Source organism: Triticum urartu, chromosome 4 (genome assembly GCF_003073215.2).
Source record: "Triticum urartu cultivar G1812 chromosome 4, Tu2.1, whole genome shotgun sequence".
NCBI classification, from domain to species: domain Eukaryota; kingdom Viridiplantae; phylum Streptophyta; class Magnoliopsida; order Poales; family Poaceae; genus Triticum; species Triticum urartu.
The window spans coordinates 272,739,551-272,761,677 of record NC_053025.1 but is presented as its reverse complement, the minus strand read 5'-3'; positions in this window follow the sequence as shown (position 1 = coordinate 272,761,677).

The following is a 22,127-nucleotide window of genomic DNA, read 5'->3' as shown; positions in this document are numbered from 1 at the left end:
TTATTAATATCTGTGTAATCAATACACAGCATCCACTTGCCATTCGCCTTGCGCACTACCACCGGATTGGCCAACCACGTTGGATGGAGCACTCCTCTTTCCAAACCCGCCGCTTCCAATTTCCGGATCTCCTCTGTGATGAACTCTTGTCGTTCCAAAGCTTGCTTCTAACCCTCTGCTTGATGGGCCGCGCATGAGGACAGACAGCAAGGTGGTGCTCAATCACGTCCCTGGGATCGCCGGGGATGTCGGATGCTTGCCATGCAAACAAATCGACATTCACCCGCAGGAAGGTGACGAGCGCGTCTTCCTATTTGTCGTCAAGGGTGGAGTTTATGGTAAAAGCTCCACCTGTGCCATCCTCCTTGACAGAAACCTTCTTGGTTCCCGGCGGTGTGGCCCTGGACTTCTTGTTTCTGTCGGCCGAGCTCTCTGGCACGTCCTCGACGGGAGTGCTACACTCCGAAGAGGTGCGCTTGCCGGAGTGGGTGCCTGAGGTCTCACTGGTCTTCTTCTTTTGCCTTCCCAGGGCTCCAGCGGCAGGAGCAAACGCCTTAGCAGTGGCGGCTGCTGCAACTGCTTGTTGGTAGAGTTGGTCCGCGCAAATTAGCGCATCCTTCTTGTCTGATGGGACGGTGATGATCGTCACAGGCCCCGACATCTTCAGGGTGTTGTAGGCGTAATGTGACGCCGCCATGAACTTGGCCAGCACTGGGCAGCCAAGGATCCCGTTGTAAGGCAAGGGGATCTTGGCAACGTCGAACACAATCCTTTCTGTCCTGTAGTTCAGATCACTCCCAAAAGTCACGGGCAACGTGACCTTTCCCTTTGGTTGACTTCTTCCCGGGTTGACCCCCTGAAACGTGCCCGTCTCTTCGAGGTCTTCATCAGGAATCTGCAATTTCTCGATCACGGCAGGCGAGATTAAGTTCAGACCGGCCCCGCCATCGACTAGCATCTTTGTCACCTTGAGGTTGTGTATTGTTGGTGAAACCAACAATGGCAAGCACCCGACTGCAGTAGTGCGATCAGGGTGATCCTCAGTGTCAAAAATGATAAGTGTTCTGGACCACTTCAGGGGCCTTTGGGCATCAAACGACGGTTCCGCCGCTGTAATCTTACGCGCCCACTGTTTAAGCTAGCGGTGAGAGGTATGCAGCGAGGCGCCGCCATCGACGCACATGGCCTCTGTAGCTTTCTGAAATTCTTGGTCACCAGACTCATCATCCTCTTCGTGATCATCGTCTTCTGCCTTTTTGTCATGGCCCCGGGCGGGCCTCTCCCGCTGTTTATCTTTGCCGCGACGGCCCGCCTGGCCGTCACGCTTCTTGTCAGACCCCTCAGCACCGTCCTGGCCTTTCTCCTTGTCCCGCCTCTCATATTCAGCCCTCTGCTTCTCAGCAAGGAGCTCAACATGTCGGCAGTTCTGGAGATCATGGCCTTTGGTGCGATGGATCTTGCAGTATTGCTTGTCGGAGTTTCCTAGCTTCTCGGCAGCCGCCAAGGCCCGGCAGGCGACACATCTGGCAATTTCCTTGCCGGGGTCATCTGCCTTGGTTTTCTTGGCGGAGCCGGCGTCGTCAGATCCCTTGATGGCAAGCACAACTTTACCTTTGCGCTTCCTGTTGCGGCGCCGACCTTTCTTCGCCGGGGCGGCAGTATCCTCATCTGAGGAGTCGGTTTCCACGCCGGCATCTTCGCCGGGGTACTTCCTTCCCTCTTCAGCTCGGGCACATCTGTCAGCAAGAACATAGAGTTCTGCCACATCTTTCACCTTGTTCATTGCGAGCTCTTCTTTCATCTTGCGGCTATGCATGTTCTGATGTAACGCGCTGATGATGGCGGCAGGGTGAACATCAGGGATATTGTACTGTACCCGGCTGAACCTCTGTATATACTTGCCCAGACTCTCGCCTCCCTTCTGGGGAATGACATGCAGGTCGCTTGCCTGGCCATGGTCTTGGTGACCTCCAGTAAAGGCGCCCACAAACTCATGGCACAAATCCGACCAGGAGGAAATAGAGTCTACCGGCAAGTGCATCAACCACGACATGGCGTTGGGTTTAAGAGCCAATGGAACGTAATTCACAAGCACCTTATCGTTGCGAGCTCCGGTGGCTTGCATCGCGATGGTGTAGATGATGAGGAACTCAGACGGGTGAGTCTTGCCATTGTACTTTTCGCCAACGTCAGGTTTGAAGGCGCAGTGAGTGGGCCACTGGAACTGCCGCAGCTCACGGGTAAAAGCCGGACAGCCTACCTCGTAAGGTAGGCCTCCAGGGCTCTCCGGGGCCGGGTGGTTCACAACAGGCCCTGCTCGCCTGTCTGACTGGTGGCGCGCTCCGCGCCAGTGCTCGATAGTGGTTCGAGCGTCTTCATGGGCTCATTCCCGAAGAACTTGGCGCTGGTCACAGTGGGTCCGCGGGTCAGACGATGCTATGGAGATGTTGTCGCCCGCGACATCGCGACGAGCCGGTGTCCGCGGTACCGGACGGGGAAGAGGTGAATGCACCGTGGTCGCGGCGCCGCCGGCTTTTCCGCCACTAGTCCGTGGGACTCCATCGGAGCGTCGACCCGGGGCCCCACTGGACTTGGTTCGTCTTTGTTGGCCACCGCAACAAGGCTTCAGATAGTGGCTCTCCATTCATCGAGTTTCCCCGTAGTGGGAGGAAAGTTGAGGAGCAACTGCGCGCGCGCCAGGGCCTCTGCTGGCGTCGGTGGCAGCGAAACCTACACGGATCGCGACGCGCTTTGACTTCTGACCATGTCAGAAGGAGCTCTATCACGACCCTACGGTCGCATGCCGTTTTCACCAACGCCTCGGCGAGTGGGCAGTTCTTCTACGTCCCAGGTGTGGTGCTCGGGGCTCTTCCCGCGGCGACGCCCGGGATCTTCGGCGTGATTACGCCGTTCGTCGCACGCTGCCTGGGAGGAGCGCGCTGTTGGCGCCGGCATGGGAATCTTGGAGGCCCTTGCGTCGCCTTCGGGCGAGGCGGCGATGATCCTGGAAGGCCCCGCTCCACCCGCGAAGGGTTTGGCTCCGCCTTTGGATTTGGCGACGTGTGGCCCGTTACCAGGCGCACAAACATCTCCGCCTCCCAAACTCCGGCTACTGGGATGGTGTTGGTGTTCGCGAGCAGCGCCCCGGGTCCTTTCTGCGACCGGTCCTCTGCTCGCCCACGTCGGGACGGGCTGTCCGGCTTCCGACTGCCAACCGCCACCATCGTCTTCTTCTTGGGCGCCATGATGATGAAGAAGCACCGAACTAACTGCTAAAGCCAATTCTCACAACTGCCCCTGTCGGTGTCAAAACCGGCGGATCTCGGGTAGGGGGTCTCGAACTGTGCGTCTAGGCCAGATGGTAACAGGAGGCAGGGAACACAATGTTTTACCCAGGTTTGGGCCCTCTTGATGGAGGTAAAACCCTACGTCCTGCTTGATTAATATTGATGATATGGGTACTACAAGAGTAGATCTACCACGAGATCAAGGAGGCTAAACCCTAGAAGCTAGCCTACGGTATGATTGTTGTATATGGAGTTGATGTCCTACGGACTACAACCCTCTGGTTTATATAGACACCGGATAGGGTTAGGGTTACATAGAGTCGGTTACAATGGTAGGAGATCTTGAATATCCGCATCGCCAAGCTTGCCTTCCACGCCAAGGAAAGTCCCATACGGACACAGGACGAAGTCTTCAATCTTGTATCTTCATAGTCCAGGAGTCCGGCTGAAGGTATAGTCCGGCTACCCGAACACCCCCTAATCCAGGACTCCCTCAGCCCCCCTACCTGGCGCGCCAAAGATGTCGGTGGGAACGACACCTATGGGATCACAAGAATCCCTACTGTGGTTAGCGGGGCGTGGGGTCGTGAGAAGAGCGGATCAAACAGATAGCACACGGTTCGTTTATCCAGGTTCGGGCCGCGAGGATGTGGAAAACCCTACTCCTACTTTGGTCGATTGTATATCTGTGTTCTTGAGCTAGCCGTGGGGCGTGAGGAGCTCCAAAAAGCCGAATCCTTCCTCTAGTCGCCTCGGGCCTCCTTTTATAGAAAAAAGGGGTTGCCACAGTGCCACACAGGAGGTGGAAAGGGTACAGTGCTGCGAGGTTATCCCTCGCATCACATGACAAGGCACATTTAATGCGTCTTGCTTAGGTGCCCTTGCTCTATCGGGGACGGCGGAGAAACCTGTCTCATCCATCGCCGCTCCTTCTTGTGTCGACACGCGCCCTGGCCAGTGACGCCTGCGATACCATGTAGGTAGGCAGGCAGCTGAGGTGGCGCAATGGTGGTTCTTCACGGAGATCAGCATGCCGCCACGCGGGTGCCTGCCCAGCTGGTTGGGTCGGCAGCTGCATGCATGCGCTGATGGAGGTTTAGTCGGCATGGGCCTGATGGTGGCCCTGCGGGTGTCCTCGGCAAGGGCCTTGCCAGGGCCCCGACAAGGGTCTTGCCGAGGCGCCTGCTATCATCCCCGGCAAGGTGCTTGCCGGGGGCCTTGTGGTCTTCCTCGGCTGGTATCCCCACAAGGGTTGTCGTCTCCTTAGTGCGTATCTGATCTTGAATGTCTTCACAAAGATCTGCATGCCGCCACGGGGATGTCTCCCGAATCCTTGCCCTTTGGGGGCAGTGGACTCAAGGGTGATTTGCTCCGTAGGCGCAGGACGAGTCGTCGCAGCAAGGGTCTTGCCGGGGCTGCTAGAACTGTCTCCCGGCAAGGATCTTGCTGGGGGAGTCCGTTTCATCCCCTTTGCTCTTCATGGTCTTGGCCTTGGCGTCGTTCTAGTTCTCTTGAGCTTCGGTCTTACCCTGGCTCACCTCCCTTGCCTTGCTTGGTGTGGTGGTATCCGCGGCTCAGACTGCCCGTGCACAGTTATAGGGGTACAAGAAGTGTACCCCTCTTTTTGTACACCGACAGTCCGGTACACCAAGGAAGGCATCCAAAGAATGGCCTTTCGAATGGTTCTATGTTGAGGACGTCGCGCTTCCCGACCCAGTTGGAAAGGGTCTTCCTGAATTTACAAGCGTTCCACTGACCAAACGCCACAGTTGGCGTCCTCAGAGTCTTGAAAGAGGAGGACAACGCAGAAGTTCGCCAGCTTATGAGCAAGATAAAGACGCTCGCTCAGTCCGGACTTACAATAATCGAAGTAATGGCGATCTCAATAGTGCATGGGGTTCAGCCGCTACAATACAGAGGGCTGCCCATGTGGCATTATAATGGAGAGGATGACTACTCCCGTTATGGCCGGAAGGGTCTGGATACCCCCGCCGCAATGGCCAAAATATTGGCTGAGCTTTTTAAAGGGGAAGAAGAGGAGTTTCTTCGCATTATGCACGTAGATGGGTATTCTATGTATAATCCTCCCAGTTGGGTAAGCTTCGACCCTTTGATTTAGCTCATTCCCCTTACAGATTACTTTTGATAAATTTCAAGTCTATTTGTTATGGCAGCACTGGCGGAAGGTCAACGAAGGACTTCATAGTCCCGCCCCACCACTGGAGACCACAACCAGGAACTAGATCCTGGGTTTGAAGAGGACCCAGATATATTCGTGGTGCTCACGGGGGGAGTTTTCTACCAGACAAGCTATGACGGCACAGAAGTGGCCAACACCGCAGACTATCTTGGCCTTCTTCCTGCTTCTCATGTAAATAATTAAGAAACACCCTCTCTAAAAGAGTGCTCTTATTCCGTCTCACCCATCGCACTGCATCGTGGTTCACAGGGGAGACGTCTGGCGATTTCGATGAGATTGGCTCCCGTGCCGCACAATCCTTTCAAGAGGAAAGCAAATGAAGACACAGCCGTGCCTTCATCGAAGAGGTATGAATTCACCAACCTGCCCCTGAGCAGTCACGTCCACCCTTGACCTTCCCGTTTTCCACTTGCCAGGAGGAAGACGCACCGGACTATATCCGGGGGTCCGAGCAACCGTACTTCCCACAGCCAGGATTCAAATCCTGCTGTGAAGACGGGGGTTGATGCAATGGCGACGCCGGACTGTCCTCCAGCTGAGGACTCGGATGATGTATCCGTCACCAACTCGGAAGTGGAGAGTACTATGAATAATCAACACCGCCGGGCCATTTTACAAGATCCTGGCTTTTCGGAAGTGTCGTTTAACGCCTTCAACGTAGTCGATGCTTACATATGGGCTGCTCGAGATGGGATTAGCAGGGCCTCAAAGCAACATTTGAAAGATGTGCAGGTAAATTTGCTTTGTCTGACTATGATAACCATATGCCAGTAGCCCCCGAGACTTAAAGGAGTTGAGACAACTGATTTAAGGATGAATGTACTACCAGGTGCTTACGGAGAAGAATACCCAGCTGGCTCAGGAACTAGAAAAGTGTCAGTGCCAGCTGCTTGCTGCTAACGCCGAACTGGAGAAATACAAGGCATCTCCAGGTAATATTTTCCTCCATCGGAAATTCATAAGGCTACATCGATACTGTAAATCTGGGTTCTAATCTTAGTGTTGGGTCGTTTAGACCAAGTTCGAGAGAAGCTTGACGTCGCTCGAAGCGAAGAACATGGAGCCAAAAAGCTACTAGCAGCGGGCGAGCGTGTATTGACAAAGGTCCTAGAAGAGAAAAAGAAACTCCAGGATTCGAACATCAACCTACGCGAAGAACTGAAAGATGTGCGAGCGCAACTAGCTGACTCTGTGAAGGACAACAAGAAGCTTCGAGGTGGCATATTCAGTATGTGGCCGCTTTTATCTTATAACAGTTTGGAGGTGGCGGTACGTAATATAGCTGTAATGGCAGGTGTGTTGACGGACTGCCCCGAAGAGGAAGTGTCCGGATCATCAAATGATCTTCTGCAAGAGCTGTCGCAGTTGCACGAGCAAGCTCGGCAGGCTATGCAGAGTGTCGCCAAGGCCTTATGGCCATCCGACTCCCCTCCAGGAAGCATGGAGAAGCTGGTAGAGCTGTTTAAGGGAGCGCGGCGGCGTATCCGGCTGTGGAAGATATCTGCCTACCGAGAGGGTGCGCGAGAGGCCTGGGCCATGGTGAAGATGCGTTATGCCAAGCTGGATCCTAATCACATGGCTCGTGTCGGGCCGGTAGGGCCGGATGGGGAAGAGATTCCCGTTATTATAGTATATGACCAAGTAGAGGTGGCCGCCAAATATTCTCAACAGGATTGTAAGTTAGACTGCCTGTTGGAAGGTGTAGAGGAAGAGGTGTTCGAGTCCAAGTGACTTGTGTACTTTCCTCATCCAGCTGAATTGTATATTGTTTGTCCTGGCAGACATTTTCGTTTCAACCTCTGGACTCTAAGGTGCGGAGTGTTTCCGAATACCGTCGCGGCGGAATAGGCCGGGGTATGGTTGGAAAACTAGGTGTAGGGGTCATAGTTGCTTGAACATACAAGTTGTATTCGGCTAGCTATGTTATATTACACTGATATCATAAGAAACATCTTCCAGAGAGAATAGTTCCGTTAAGGGTTCCTTTCCCTGGGAGTGCATGCATTTAATGTACATGTCTGAATTGTGATGCGAGCACCACAGTTTGTATAACTTCTAGGGGTGCACAATGGAGTGAGTTTAGAAAACATCTTTAATTCACTGACCGAATATTCCCTTAAGAACACTAACTTTCGACTTCACCCAGTCTGAGGTACACATCCGGATGACCCAGCAGTAACAATCACAGAGGTGCTCCCTTTATTCCCTAGCTGAACCAACGGGAACGTAGGGCATAAGCACAGGAGCCAGGCAACCTAACTTGGCCAAAACTTAAGTCATATCGATGCACATAGTGGCGAAGAAAAGGTTCATATGGAAAAACTCATATGTGAGGAGCTTAATGCTCACGGAATGACAAGAACTTATGTCCGAGAAGCCCCCGGGTACAAGTAACATACAATTTTAAAGATGTATGTGTCGGTGTTGTGCGGTCTAGCCGTACCGAAGCTTTTAAAGTAAGAAATAAGAAAGTAATCGAAAGAGAGAGAGAAAATAATGGAAGCTTCAGGGGAGGAGGAGACGAACTTGAGGTTTGGCGCTAGGCATAGAATCTTCGGAGTCTGGCCGCGTTCTAGGGGTTCGGCTCGAGGCGATTGTCTGATGCATTGCGAAGACGGTACGCCTCTCCGGTGAGAACGTCGTCAATTATGAAGGGACCCTCCCATTTGGGCTTGAGTTTGTCCTTTTTCTTCTCCGGAAGGCGTTGAATGAGTTCGCCAATGTTGTAAGTCTTGGCCCGCACTTCTCTGCTTTGATACCTTCGAGCCTGTTGTTGGTAAAATGCTGAACGGGCTTTTGCGACATCGCGTTCCTCCTCTAGGGCATCTAGGCCATCCTGCCGATCAAGCTCATCTTCTCTCTCTTCATACATATGCACTCGAGGTGAGTCGTGAATAATGTCGCAGGGCAATACGACCTCTGCGCCATACACCATGAAGAAAGGTGTGTATCCGGTAGTGCAGTTGGGTGTGGTCCGCAGCCCCTAGAGTATGGAGTCGAGCTCCTCAACCCAGTGCTTGTCTGACTCTTTCAAGGACCGCACCAGTCTGGGCTTCATGCCGCTCATAATTAGACCATTGGCTCGATCGACATGACCGTTTGTTTGTGGGTGGTAGACGGAGGCGTAATTGAGTTTAATACCCAGATTAGTACACCAAGTTTTTACCTCGTCGGCTGTGAAATTGGAGCCGTTGTCAGTGATGATGCTATGTGGGACACCATAACGATGCACAACACCGGATATGAAGTCTATCACCGGGACGGATTCGACCGTTTTGACCGGCTTAGCCTCTATCCACTTAGTGAATTTGTCCACCATAACCAGTAGATATTTTTTCTTATGGCATCCCCCTTTAAGGGGTCCAACCATATCGAGTCCCCAGACCGCAAATGGCCAAGTGATGGGGATTGTTTGTAAAGCGGTTGGGGGCATATAGCTTTGATTGGAAAAGAGTTGGCATCCGATGCAACGTTGGACAAGGTACTGTGCATCTGGTCGGGCCCTCGGCCAATAAAACCCTGTACAGAAGGCCTTGCTAACAAGGGCCCGAGCTGCAGCGTGGTGACCACCAAGTCCGACATGGATTTCAGCCAAGAGCTGCCACCCCTCTTCCTCCGATATACATCGTTGAAGGACTCTGGTGGCGCTTTTCTTGTAGAGCTCTCCATCATGGACCTTGTATGCTTTTGAACGCCAGACAATGCAGCAGGCCTCATTCTGGTCCTCAGGAAGCTCTTTCCTATTGAGGTAGGCCAGGAAGGGTTCGGTCCATGGGGCAATGACTGCCATGAGGAGATGCGCCGATGGTGTTATTTTGATGGCTGAGCCCCCGACGACGTCGGTGTTTCCAGGATCTTGAATTGTGTTTGATTCTGGACTTGTATTGACATTTTCCCCCTGCCACACCACGGTTGGCTTAAAGAGCCTTTCCAGGAAAATAATAGGTGGGACGGGGTCACGCTTAGCGCTGATACGAGCAAGAACGTCCGCCACTTGATTACTTTCTCGAGCCACGTGATGGAACTCGAGTCCTTCGAACTGGTCCAACATTTTGATGACTGCGTTACGATATGCTGCCATCTTCGGATCTTTAGCGTCGAAATCTCCATTTATCTGAGATATTGCAAGGTTGGAGTCCCCGCGTACTTCTAGGCACTGTATGCCCATGGAGACAGCCATCCGGAGACCATGTAATAAGGCCTCGTATTCGGCTGCATTATTGGAGTCTGTGTATAGTATTTGAAGAACGTATTGGATGATGTCTCCCGTAGGGGACATTAAAACGACCCCCGTTACTAACCCTGCCAGCATTTTGGAGCCGTCGAATTACATGACCCAATTGGAGTATCTGCCATACTCTTTAGGGAGTTCGGCCTCTGTCCATTCAGCGACAAAGTCGGCCAGTACTTGGGACTTGATAGCTCTACGTGGTTTATATGTAATGTCAAATGGGAGGAGTTCAATGGCCCATTTGGCAATCCGACCTGTAGCATCGCGGTTGTCTATGATGTCATTGAGTGGTACCTCGGAGGCCAGCGTGATCGAACACTCCTACTGACGGAGCTTTCGAGATGCCATGAAGACCGCATATGCTATTTTTTGATAATGAGGGTACTGGGACTTGCATGGTGTAAGGACAATATATGTGTAGTATACTGGCTTTTGAAGCGGGAATTTATGTCCGTCCTGTTCTCGTTCGACAACGAGTACGGCGCTCACCACCTGGTGTGTTGCTGATATGTATAATAACATCGGTTCGCCGACGTTTGGTGTGTCCAGTATTGGATTGCTCGCAAGAAGGGTTTTTATTTCCTCTAATCCGGCTGTTGCCGCGTCCGTCCACTCGAAGTGGTCAGTTCACCGTAGAAGGTGATAGAGTGGTAGTGCCTTTTCTCCCAATCTGGAGATAAAGCGGCTTAGAGCTGCTATGCAGACTGCAAGCTTTTGAACTTGTTTAAGATCTGTTGGCTTAGCCAGTTGTGACAGAGCTCGGATTTTGGCTGGGTTTGCCTCAATTCCTCTATTGGAGACGATGAAGCCCAGTGGTTTTCCAGCGGGGACGCTGAAGACACACTTTTGCGGGTTGATCTTAATGTCGTATGCCCGGAGGTTGTCGAATGTAAGGCATAAGTCGTCTATTAGTGTTTCGACATGCCTAGTTTTGACGACGACGTCATCGACGTAAGCTTCTACTGTTTTGCCGATCTGTTTCTCCAGGCATGTTTGAATCATGCGTTGGTACATGGCGCCGGTGATCTTGAGCCCAAAGGGCATGGTGTTGAAGCAGAATGGCCCATATGGGGTGATAAATGATGCTGCGGCTTGGTCGGACTCCTTCATTTTGATTTGATGGTATCCGGAATATGCATCGAGGAAGCACAGTGAGTCGTGTCCTGCAGTGGCGTCGATGATTTGATCGATGCGTGGGAGGGGGAAGGGGTCCTTATGGAAATACTTATTGAGGTCTTTGAAATCGACACATAGGCGCCATGATTTGTCCTTCTTTGGTACAATCACCAGGTTTGCCAGCCAGTCCGGGTGTTTGATTTCTCTAATTAATCCGGCCTCAATGAGTTTGGCCAGCTCTTCCCCCATTGCTTGTCGCTTAGGTTCGGAAAAGAGCCGCAGTGATTGCTTGACCGGTTTGAACCCTTTTAATATAGTTAGTTTACTTATGCTTCGCCTCTTGCCATGTTAACCAACATTTAATCTTGTCTTGTTCATAAACAAGAGTGAACTGAATAACTGAATGTGGTGTTTCGTCAATATGCGACTCATTGCATATTGAGCTCCACTTAACTTGTAGTATTGTTTTTTGCACTTTGATATGCTATGCGTCATTAAAATGGACATGCATCATACTTGACTATGCATCATGCCATGTTTATGTGATGGTTGTTTACCATGTTGTCTGCTCCTTTCCGGTGTTGCCTCTTCTTGATAGTTCCAATAATGTTGCGATTGTGAGGATTCTTCGACTACGTTGGTTTGTCTACTTCATGGATTGGGTCTTCTTCCTAGTGGCATTTCAGGCAAGATGACTGTCACCTTGGATCTCACTACTATCTTTGCTATGCTAGTTGTCTTGATGATATCGCTATGTCATGCTACCCACCACTTGTATATCAAGCCTCCCAATATGCCATGAAAAAACCTCTAACAATTTCACCATCCCAGCAAACCGTTGTTTGGCTATGTTACCGCTTTGCTCAGCCCCTCTTATAGCGTTGCTAGTTATAGGTGCAGTTGCAGGTTATTCCATGTTGGGACATGGATATTATGGGATATCACAATACCTCTTATTTAATTAATGCACATATATACTTGGTAAAGGGTGGAAGGCTCGGCCTTTTGCCTGGTGTTTTGTTCCATTCTTTCCGCCCTAGTTTCTGTCATACCGGTGATATGTTTCTTGATTTTGTGTTCCTAACACGGTCGGGGTTTACGGGCCCCCCTTGACTGTTCACTTTGAATAAAACTCTTCCAGCAAGACCCAATATTGGTTTTACCATTTGCCTAATAACAACTAAAACTTGCATAGGGACTTTCCGAACCCTGAGGATAATTAATTAACAAACCCGGGCGAAAGGTCCTCATGAATATTGGTCCAAACCGGGCAACCTGCAGGGCCACCATGGGGAAACCCAAGGTCCGGTTTCACTCATAGTTTGACCCATCTGATCTTGGCCTCAGACGAGGTACGGCTACTATCAGGGTGTCGACCCATAGGGAGGTCTTGCTGGACTTGTTTTACCATTGTTGAAATGTCTTGTGAACCGGGATTCCGAGCTTGATCGGGTTGTTCCGAGAGGAGGATTTTCCTCCGTTGATCGTGAGAATTTGTGATGGACTAAGTTGGGACGCCCCTGTAGGGTTTAAACTTTCAAGGGCCATGCCCATGGTTATGTGGCAGATGGGAATTTTTAATATCCGGTTGTAGAGAACTTGACACCAGATCCAAATTAAAATACACCAACCGCGTGTGTAACCGTGACCGTCTATTTTCGAGTGAGTTCGAGAAGAGAACACGGTGTGGTTATGTATGACTCGTAAGTAGTTCATGATCACTTCTTGATCATTACTAGATTTTGACCGTTTGCGTAGTTTCTCTTCTTATTCTTGTACTCGTAAGTTAGCCACCATGCAATGCTTAGTGCTACTACAACCTCACCACTTATCCTTTCCCTACCCATTAGGTTTGCTAGTCTTGATACCCATGGTAATGGGATTGCTGAGTCCTTGTGGCTCACAGTTTACTACAACAACAATTGTAGGTACAGTTAAAGCGATGCTTTGACGCAAGAGCGATGCTTGCTTGTTTTGAAGCTCTTCTGCTTCTCCTTCTTTGATCAAGGGATAGGTTCTTGGTCAAGAGCCTGGGATTAGTAGGGTGGATGTCGTTCTTCTTTTTCGTTTGATTTCATCCGTAGTCGGATCCTTCTCTTCTGTATGATGATTGCTATGTATTGATCAACTGTTGTATTCATGTTGTAGCTTGTGGTGAGTGTAAGCCTTTATCTTGTATTCTCATCTGTTCAGTACATGGTATATTGTAATGATATCCACCTTACTATGAACTCCAAATGCAATTGTGCCCCAATCATGAGTTCATCACGTGATTGGGATAGAATCGCGTCTTGGGCGCTACAGGATGTACGTGGAGAGGTTGACAGTTGGGACCCACAGGGTCCATGGCCGCATGCAAGCAAGTAGATCCTTATTAAGCCAAAAAAATGAATCATCCCCGTGACAGCTAGGACCCAGCAGCTATATCTTCGCATGGAAGGAAGTGCCTCCTTATTAAGCAAAAAATAACGATTGCTCCCCTACATAGCTGGGCCCCACCAGATTTGGAAGCTGAGTTGTGTCCCTACTAAGTTGACGCATGCACAGGGCTTTGTCAACTTAGTCAACAAACAATTCTATCACCAGTGACCGTTGGATTGTTAACATCCAACGTTCGTTCCGCTTCTTCAACCTTTGTTTTTCTTGCTTCAGCCGTCCAAACCACCGCGTCCTCCTACCTCTCGTGGCCGGCTGTGCTGTCGCACAGACCTCACCACCCCCTCCTACTCCCAGTGTTGTGCAGCACATCCCTCTACTCGCCCACACCCCCTGTTATTCTACGGCGACGGCAGCCTCATCCCGCAGTCGAACCATTCAACCCTCATACTACGCTCCGCACATTGCCAGGCTCCGCATTCTTCCCTGCCTCACCATCGTCTAACACATGAGTGTTGTTCGCGTGGTGTGGTCGACATGGTCAATGAACGGCATCCATCGGAAGAGGACTGTACGCGGTGAGGATGACAACTGGACCCACCATCTACATCTTCACACGCAAAGAAGTGCCTCCTTATTACACACAAAAAAAGAATCCTCCCTCTGACAGCTCAGACCCACCATCATTATCTTCACACGCAAGGAAGTGCTTCCTTATTCTCCCTGACAGCCGGGACCCACCCAGTCGAAGTGTGCGTAGCATTGTCATTCTGGTCACAAACATGTACGTACATACTGGTCCATCCGTCTTTCTGCCACGATGAACCGTGGCCCAGTAAGGAGCAGTAGTTGTTCAGGCAGTCAAGTCTAAATCGTGTACACATACGACAACCACGCTGCAAAAATGCGGCCACGTACATACATACGAGCGTGGTCTCGAATGCGCACAGTGACGGCATCCTGTTCATCGGGTAGCCAACCGGCTGGGTCGAAATGTGGAAACAACATCCTGTTCATCGGGAGGCAACAGACTGGGTCGGAACGCGTCTTGTTCAACGGGGGCCACCTAGCTTGGACGGAACAACCGAAACGGGGTCTGGCGTACCGCGGTACGTAGGAAACTGCTTTCTGTTCGACCGAATATGGTCAAAATGGGATCATGTTCATCGGAAGAGGTCTGGTGTACCTCAAAACGAAGGAAATGGCCTTCTGTCTGAGAGGGGTGTGGCGTACCGCAAAACAGAGGAAATGGACTTGTGTTCGAGTGCCTATGGCCGAAACAGGGTCATCTTCATCAAGAGGGGTGTGGCGTACCGCAAAACGGGACTCCATGGGCTACTGTTCATCCACCGTCTACTGCCTCGCTCCAGCCTTCACAGGCTACTATTCATCCACCATCGACTTCCTCTAGCCTCCACCTACTATTGTTCATCCACTACGTCTCCCTCCTACCTCCACCAACTACTGTTCATCCATGGGCTACTATTCATCCAGTCTCCACGGGCTACTGTTCAACCAGTTCTCCACGAGGTTTTGTTCATCCACCCCCAACCATCTCGGGTGTGTGGCAGCCTCCTCGGGTTCCTGTTCATCCAACCCCCAACAATGGTCACTGTTCATCAAGAGGCAGGTTCTATCGGCTTCAGTTAGTAGCAGTAGCCAAGGAATCGCTCGGGTTCAGTTAACAACCAAGGGATCGGTCGCTCAGGTTCACTAATGTAGCTAGTGCAATCACTCGGGTTCAATAAGTGAACTCCTCACTCGGGTTCAGTTAGAGCCCAAGTCCTCTCTCACACACACGCGTACGTGTACGAGAGAAATGCTCAAAGCTCCGTGCAACGCTCGGCCCTGACCACCCACCGTAACCGGTAACTCAACGACATTTTCGTCGCCCTCGCTTCTACCACAATTTTTTCATCATGGATGACCCAAAGAATGTCATGCAGGTGCGTCCCCGACTTGCCCAGGACGAAAAGCCCATTTCCTATCATGATTTTTTCATAGAAGCAGGAGCCCACCACATCTATGATGATACATGCTTTCGTCACAATTATCATCATAGAAGTGTCATAACCATGGCAGAAAAAGTTTTTGTTTAGGCCAAAATGTCACGGATGTGTATTTTTTGTGAAGTGTCATTACCATTAACGGTAACACTGAGTGCTCACTCCGAACCAAGGAACACACAGAAACTCTGGTAGCCGAAGTCCAGGCCACCAAAGAGGTGTCGAAAGCCTAGTCTACCATCAAGACTCTAGACGCACACAAACGAGCCTGCACTCCAACCCCGGTTCCAAAGTCTTCTTGTGCTCATCCTAAATAGGGATACACTCCCCACAGCGTGACCTCCCCAGCCGCGGAATACATATCTCGGGTGCACAATTTCGCACTTAAAATTCCATGGGCAGTTGTGGGGACAAGCGGTACAAGGGTCAAGTGCTCGGCTCGACCGAGCCATGGCCGAAGATGTCCTTGGATTAAACATCACCAACAGGACCCATCTAGAGCCTAACCAGCGTTAAGTTGTTATCCTGCAACGACTTCTCAAGACCCTCTCTCAAGGGCCCATCTGCCGAACACCATCACCTTTGCCCACGGAAACTAAATAAAGAGCAAAGGCACAAACATGCAGCAGGGCACGGTAAGGACGTCAAACCACTCATGGAGGCCCTGTGTAAACCTTTCCTATGATAAGATTTTTCTGAAGTATCTATAACAGTTGCTTCGGCATTGTACAGTTGGTACCACAAATTCAATGGAAATAAACACCATTTTTTGTGGTTTTACTGCACTTGTTTGTGTTGCATACCCCTTTCCACTTCTTATGCCAAAATAAAATAGCATGATACATGCATTTTTAGATGTGATCGACTAATAGACTAGGGCTCGACAACAAATCTTGCCCCAAGCATCATTCTGGTACTATTTTCATCTCATGTGCTTGGCATCTTGGATATTGCATTATATGAATCTGTTCTGAATTATGTCTTGGGTCAATAGTTGGGTTGCCCAGCTCTTGTGTTTTCCCTCTTATGTTCCGCATTGTTTGGCGAGGAGGGTAAAGGGAGAACCGCTGCGATTGTACTTCTAGCTTGTTTGGTTAAGTACCTCAATGGAGAAAGCTGAAAATTGACTATCATGGTAAGCGAGAACTGGTCCGCGATTCGATGACAAGTGTTAAGCTAAAAATCGATGGAGGATATTCCATGTCAAACAAAGGGTTTGCTGTCATGGAAACCAAGTGATGATGGCATCAACCTCGGCTAGCTCCCATGGTCAAGCTATTATGGCTATGTGAAAGAACTAAATCCGCATAGTCTGATTGCCTTGTTTTCCTTACGCACTACAACCTCCAGGCACCGAGATGTTGGCTAAAGGTTAAAGTGTTGAAGAGAAAACATCCTTTGAGTTTAAAACGGCCACACAGGTGTCAAAAAATCAAACAAGGCATTATATACAAGGCCCACTAGTTGCATTATAAAGCACAAAAGTTCAAACTTCTTTGGATAAACGAACAAACATTCATTCATAAATTACATCCTTTGAAAACTGGGCCTATATCGCCCAAGCACCATCCATCACGATGGGAAAATACTGCTCGGGGCGCCTATGCTCCTTCTGGGTCCGGTGGCCACTTCGGCTGGCTTGATCTTTGGCCAATGTGCCATAGTCTTGCTGAAGGCCATCCGAGATCCCTTAATGCATATGCAGCACTCGAGACATCAATGAGGGGCACGGCTTCGCACAATCTCAGCACCAAGCCAAAGTAGCTGCTCGGCAGTAGCTCCGAAGGCCACAATTTGACGCAAAGTTTCTTCATTGTGGGCTCCGCCATCTGATGCAGCTCCATCAACTTCTTCATCTGGTTGTTGAGGAGGGGAGGGTGTTCAGGTGCCTAAAACTGCGCACAAAATAGCCTTTGCTCGGTACGACCCTCCTCATCCGCGAAGTACCTGGACGCATCTGATGCACTCCTCGGGATGTCCGCAAAAGCTCCTGGGGAACACAATACTCGTGTGATCAAAGTGAACATGTTACCATGAAAGACACTTTGTAGTAACTACGGCTTATCATCCGCAATAAGCTTGACTTGGCATAGTTCCTCTTGGCGGCCTCGCGCCTCCATCCGCGCTTCCTTGACCTTTGACCTCAACAAGGTTAACTCGGTGGCCCGATCCTTACTTTTTTGCTCAAGGACCTCACATTTTGTGACAGCATCCTTGAGCTCTCGTTGTACCTCAGCCATCCTGGCCTCGTGCCGCTGGCTAGCGGTTTTCACCATGGCCAGTTCGGTGGCCGCCTATTCGGCCGCCACCCTCTACTGCGCAGTTTCCTACTGAGCTCTCCTTCGCTAGGCCTTCATATTCTCGTCCTCCGTGGTGACAGCTATAGTAATGTCAGTTGCACCGCGTTTAGGCTAACTCGAAAAACTTCATTACCAAGCGACTGTAGTAAGCAGTTCAGTTTGGACTTGCCTTGCATCTCGTCGAAGCACTTGTTCAGCAGATCGAGGTCTTCATCGGCGCTCTTGAGATTCTGATTCAGCTCAGCTAAATCCTCAGCATTGGCAGCCGCCATCAAAGACGACACCTGCACAATACGACTAAGTTCATTAGGTTCCCGAGTTACCAATTTTCGATCCTTTGTCGGCTTTTTAATCTAGGCAGAGTCTCAAGTGCTACAACCCACTTTTGTTATCATCTATATCTAAGTTATTCGACCCCCGCATGAGTTTTTCAAACTCACTTAGGGATCGGGGGCAACTATATATGAGGTTTCAAACTCACTTAGAGCAGGGCCGGATTATGATTGCCTCTACGGACTAAACCCTCCTGTTTATATAGACACCGGAGGGGGCTAGGGTTGTACAGGGTCGGTTTACAGAGAAAGGAATCTTCATATCCACATGCCAAGATTGCCTTCCATCTTGTATCTCCGCAGCACATTAATCCGGCCCATGTTACATAGCCCGGACGCCCGAGGACACCCTAATAAAGGACTCCCTCAGAGTCCTCCCTGATAGAACATCCTCGGCCTCCTCAATGATCAGGGAAGGTGAGGCATGCAATCCGATCCCGCTCTCTGCCAACGCTGCCGGTGGAGAGTCCCCCTCCGAGACTCAATTGGTAGGGAGGTCTCATGGCGGACTCAATGTTAAAGGAAGGCTCACGATCAATAATAGACTTGGTTTGGCTAAGGGTGCATGGATGTCCCTTAGGATATATACCTTTGGGCCCGAGGCTTGACCCTGGGGTCCTCTGAGGAACATCTTCGGAGGCCTAGGAGTCCTCGGCAGAAGCCGAGCTTTTGCCAGTCAGGGCCACCTTGTCCTTGCATTGTATTTTTAGGGTAGGATGGGGTTGATTGTCCTCTGCATCTTCGGACACCACCCTCTTCTTTGTCCAGGAGGAATCGCTTTCCCCCATCCTCTCCCTACTTCTTCTCCCCCTCTAGAGTAGAGGGGCATGGGTCTCCCCAATCTAGCGTCCGGGGTCCTCTTGAATGGAGGCCTTCTTTGGTCTCCTTCTCTGCCTTCTTCTCCTTCTTCTCTGGCGCCTTGTATGGCTCCATGGCCATCAAGGCTATCATCAAGGCCATCCTTGGGCCCTTGGGCAGTGGGGCTAGGCCGTCGATCCGCTCTGCTTTTTTTAGCCAGCTCTGCAGATGGTAGAAAAGGGAGTTAAGTACTTTGTCAAGAAGGAGCATCTGTACATAAAGAGTAGAACTTATCATATACCTCGCGAGGGGGGTTTGCAGCGTCGAGGACGATGTCTTCCTCCTCAGTGGGCCAGTCCTTCTGCGGCTTGAATAGCACCTTCCACAGCTGGATGTAGGAAGTGTGGTAGAAGCTGAGCACGGTGGCGGGGTCTTCAGGCTTATAAGCCCACATGGGGGAGGTCCGGTCTTGAAAGGGTAGGATGCAACAGCGGAGCATGATCTAAATCGTGTTGGGAAATTCAATCCCCTTCTCTATCTTGGCTGTTTCTATGAAGGTTCCCTCTGGACACTCAACCCGAGGGAGTTTGCTGACCATCTCCCCCTCCCCCCTGCCCCGGCAGTCTACCCACTGGCCGTTGACGATCTTTGGCTTGACGTTGAAGATTTTCAGCCACATGCTGAAATGTGGCCGGACCCGAAGAAAGGACTCGCAGATGATGTTGAAGGCAGAAATGTGCAGAAAAGAGTTCGCGGCAAGATCACGGAAATCTAACCCATAGAAAAATATTAGGCCCTTGACGAAGGGGTGGTGGGGAAAACCCAGTCCTCGGATGAAGTGCAGCAGGAACACCACCCTCTCGCCTGGCCTTGGCATGGGGATGACCTGGCCCACCTTCGGAGCATGGTGAGAGACGTCGACGGGAAGGTAGCCAGTGTTCTTCAGCTCCTGGATGGCACCCTCAGTGATGATGGAGCCCTCCCAATTTCCCTTAGACCCGGAGCTAACCATGGCCGGATTGAGGAGATGGCCAGAGAGGTTTTTGGAGGGGAGAATAGATCTGGACGCTAGAGATTAGGATATTAGGAACACAATGGCGTAGGGGGAAGTGAGAGCATGCTAAGGAAATGGTGGATGTTCCCCTCTTATGGGCTTCTTAAAGGCCAAGAGTCATTTTACTGCACTGCAGACCTGGCCTCTTCCTGATATAATCGCGTCGTTATGCGTGCATGGGATAGCATAAATCATTGATCATATCCCTTAAAACAGGGCACAGCCTCCATGTTGATGGGACGTGACAATGGAGAAACTGCCTCGAACCACGAATCGAGTTTTCATAACTGGCTTGTGGTTATGACCGGTCCTGACTCTTCAGCAAAAGTTCTCAGATAGGGGCACTATTCACACTTAAGTGACTGGCCTTCGGAGCTAAGTTACTTCTACACTTCGGAAGCTATGACGTGGCTCAGGGGACATGTGGTCAGAAATGATTAAAATAACCACAGAAGAGAAGGAACTAATCCACAAAGCCGGTAATGTTCACACATACCTCGGCTTCGAAGACTAGGTCGAGGGCTACTAAGGGTGTCCTGGTCTAAGGGGTCCCCAGGCTGTTGGCGTATCTCTCATGGGCTGGACTGGTGGGCCTCTCTTGATTCCTCAATGGAAGGCCAGACTACAGGCAACCACATGCTCTAGAAGGAAACCTCCGAAGATTTCGTGTATCCTCTAAGTCTGGTTTAGCGTAACCGGCATGTTTATCCCTTGATGGTAACCGACCATATGTAACCCTGGTGTCTATATAAACCAGTCGATTAACCCGTAGAGGGAGAGGAACCATCATTACCATTCCCACCTAGGGTTTAGCTCATCCAATATCATGGAAGATCAACTTTGTAATTGTCATACAAACACATCAATACAACCAAGCAGGACGTAGGGTTTTACCTCTTTGATAGGGCCCAAACTTGCGTAAAAACTGTCTCTATGTTCCCTGTTACCCATCGATCCCAGATCCACAGTTCGGGACCCCCTACCCAAGATTTGCCGGTTTTGACACCGACGGTGGCACCGATTTGTGTAAAATTATGAACGTTAGGAATCTCAGTGGGACCAACGGAAACAACTCAGAGGGACCGATGTGCAAGTGCTTAGGGAAAACCTCATCTCGGTTGCGCCTATTACATCATCTTGGTGGGACTGAAGTGATGCAATAAGGCAATAGAGAATCGGTCAATCCATCTCGGTGAGACCGATTGCAATTCTCGGTGGGACCGAAATAATTGCAACAAGCAACAGAGAGTTGGCACGGCCATCTCGGTTGGACCGAGATCCATATCGGTGGATCCAAATTATTAGGGTTTTGGCAGTGGCTTAGTCGAGATGAACTCGATGGTTCCGGGTAGGAAGTATCGATGGGGCCGAGTTGGAATTTAGGGTTTGGACATATTTGGATAGAGAAAGTGGCTGAGGGTTTTGGAGCAATATCACTAAGCACTTTGAGCAAATAGATCATTAAGAAACACCTCATCCCCATTTGATAGTATTGTCTTTCCTATGGACTCAATGTGATCTTGGATCACTTAAACAAAAATGTAGAGTCTTGAGCTTTTGCCAATCCTTGTCCTTAGTATTTCGAGGGGGGGTTCCACATCCTATTGTCATTGCCACGCCACTTTTGAACTTATCTGAAATATACTAGATAAAACTATTAGACCAACAAAAGATATGTTGACATTAATTACCAAAACCACCAAGGGAGCACTTGTGCTTTCACTAGGGCAGTGGAGCAAGCTGGCTATAAAAGAAGTTGTACCTGAGGGACATCGGGATGTAGCTAGGAGGGTGGCGCGAGGCGGCATCTGCCCACACCACGACAGTGAGCAAGGGACAAAAGCAACTGCACTAGAGCCTTGTGAGAGAGAACGAAAGAGACCCCTAATCGGGATGTGTCGATAGTCGGTTTCTACCTCACCAACGGCGGCCACATCTACACAAAACATCCTCCCCTTCTCCCAGGACGCGATCCACCGGGATGTGTGGCTAGAGATGTGGCATAGTCTGTGAGAGACTATGAAGAGAGCAACCCTAGCAAGCCACCGTGTAGGCTCATGGCTATCTATACCGTGGAGCAGTTTCTTTTTCTCTCTGTACGAACCTATTTATATCACATACATTCCGCTGAAGAAAAAGAAACTTTATTTATAAATAATGCGGCACCATTCATGCGTGGTTCCCGACCCTCCATTAAGTGAGTAACTACTACAAGCATCAGATTATCACATGGGCTGCATCTTCATACAGAAAATGAGCTTCACCGTGTAGCCGCGTGTGTCTAGTTGGGACGAAGAGGCAAAGAGTATGTGTGTTGCGTGCACCTCTTCTCTTTGAGGATGGTTAAAAGTATAGCCAACTACTCTACCACGCTGTTAAATGGACAAAGAGTATAGGTAGTAATAATGACTAATGGGTCGCCAAATC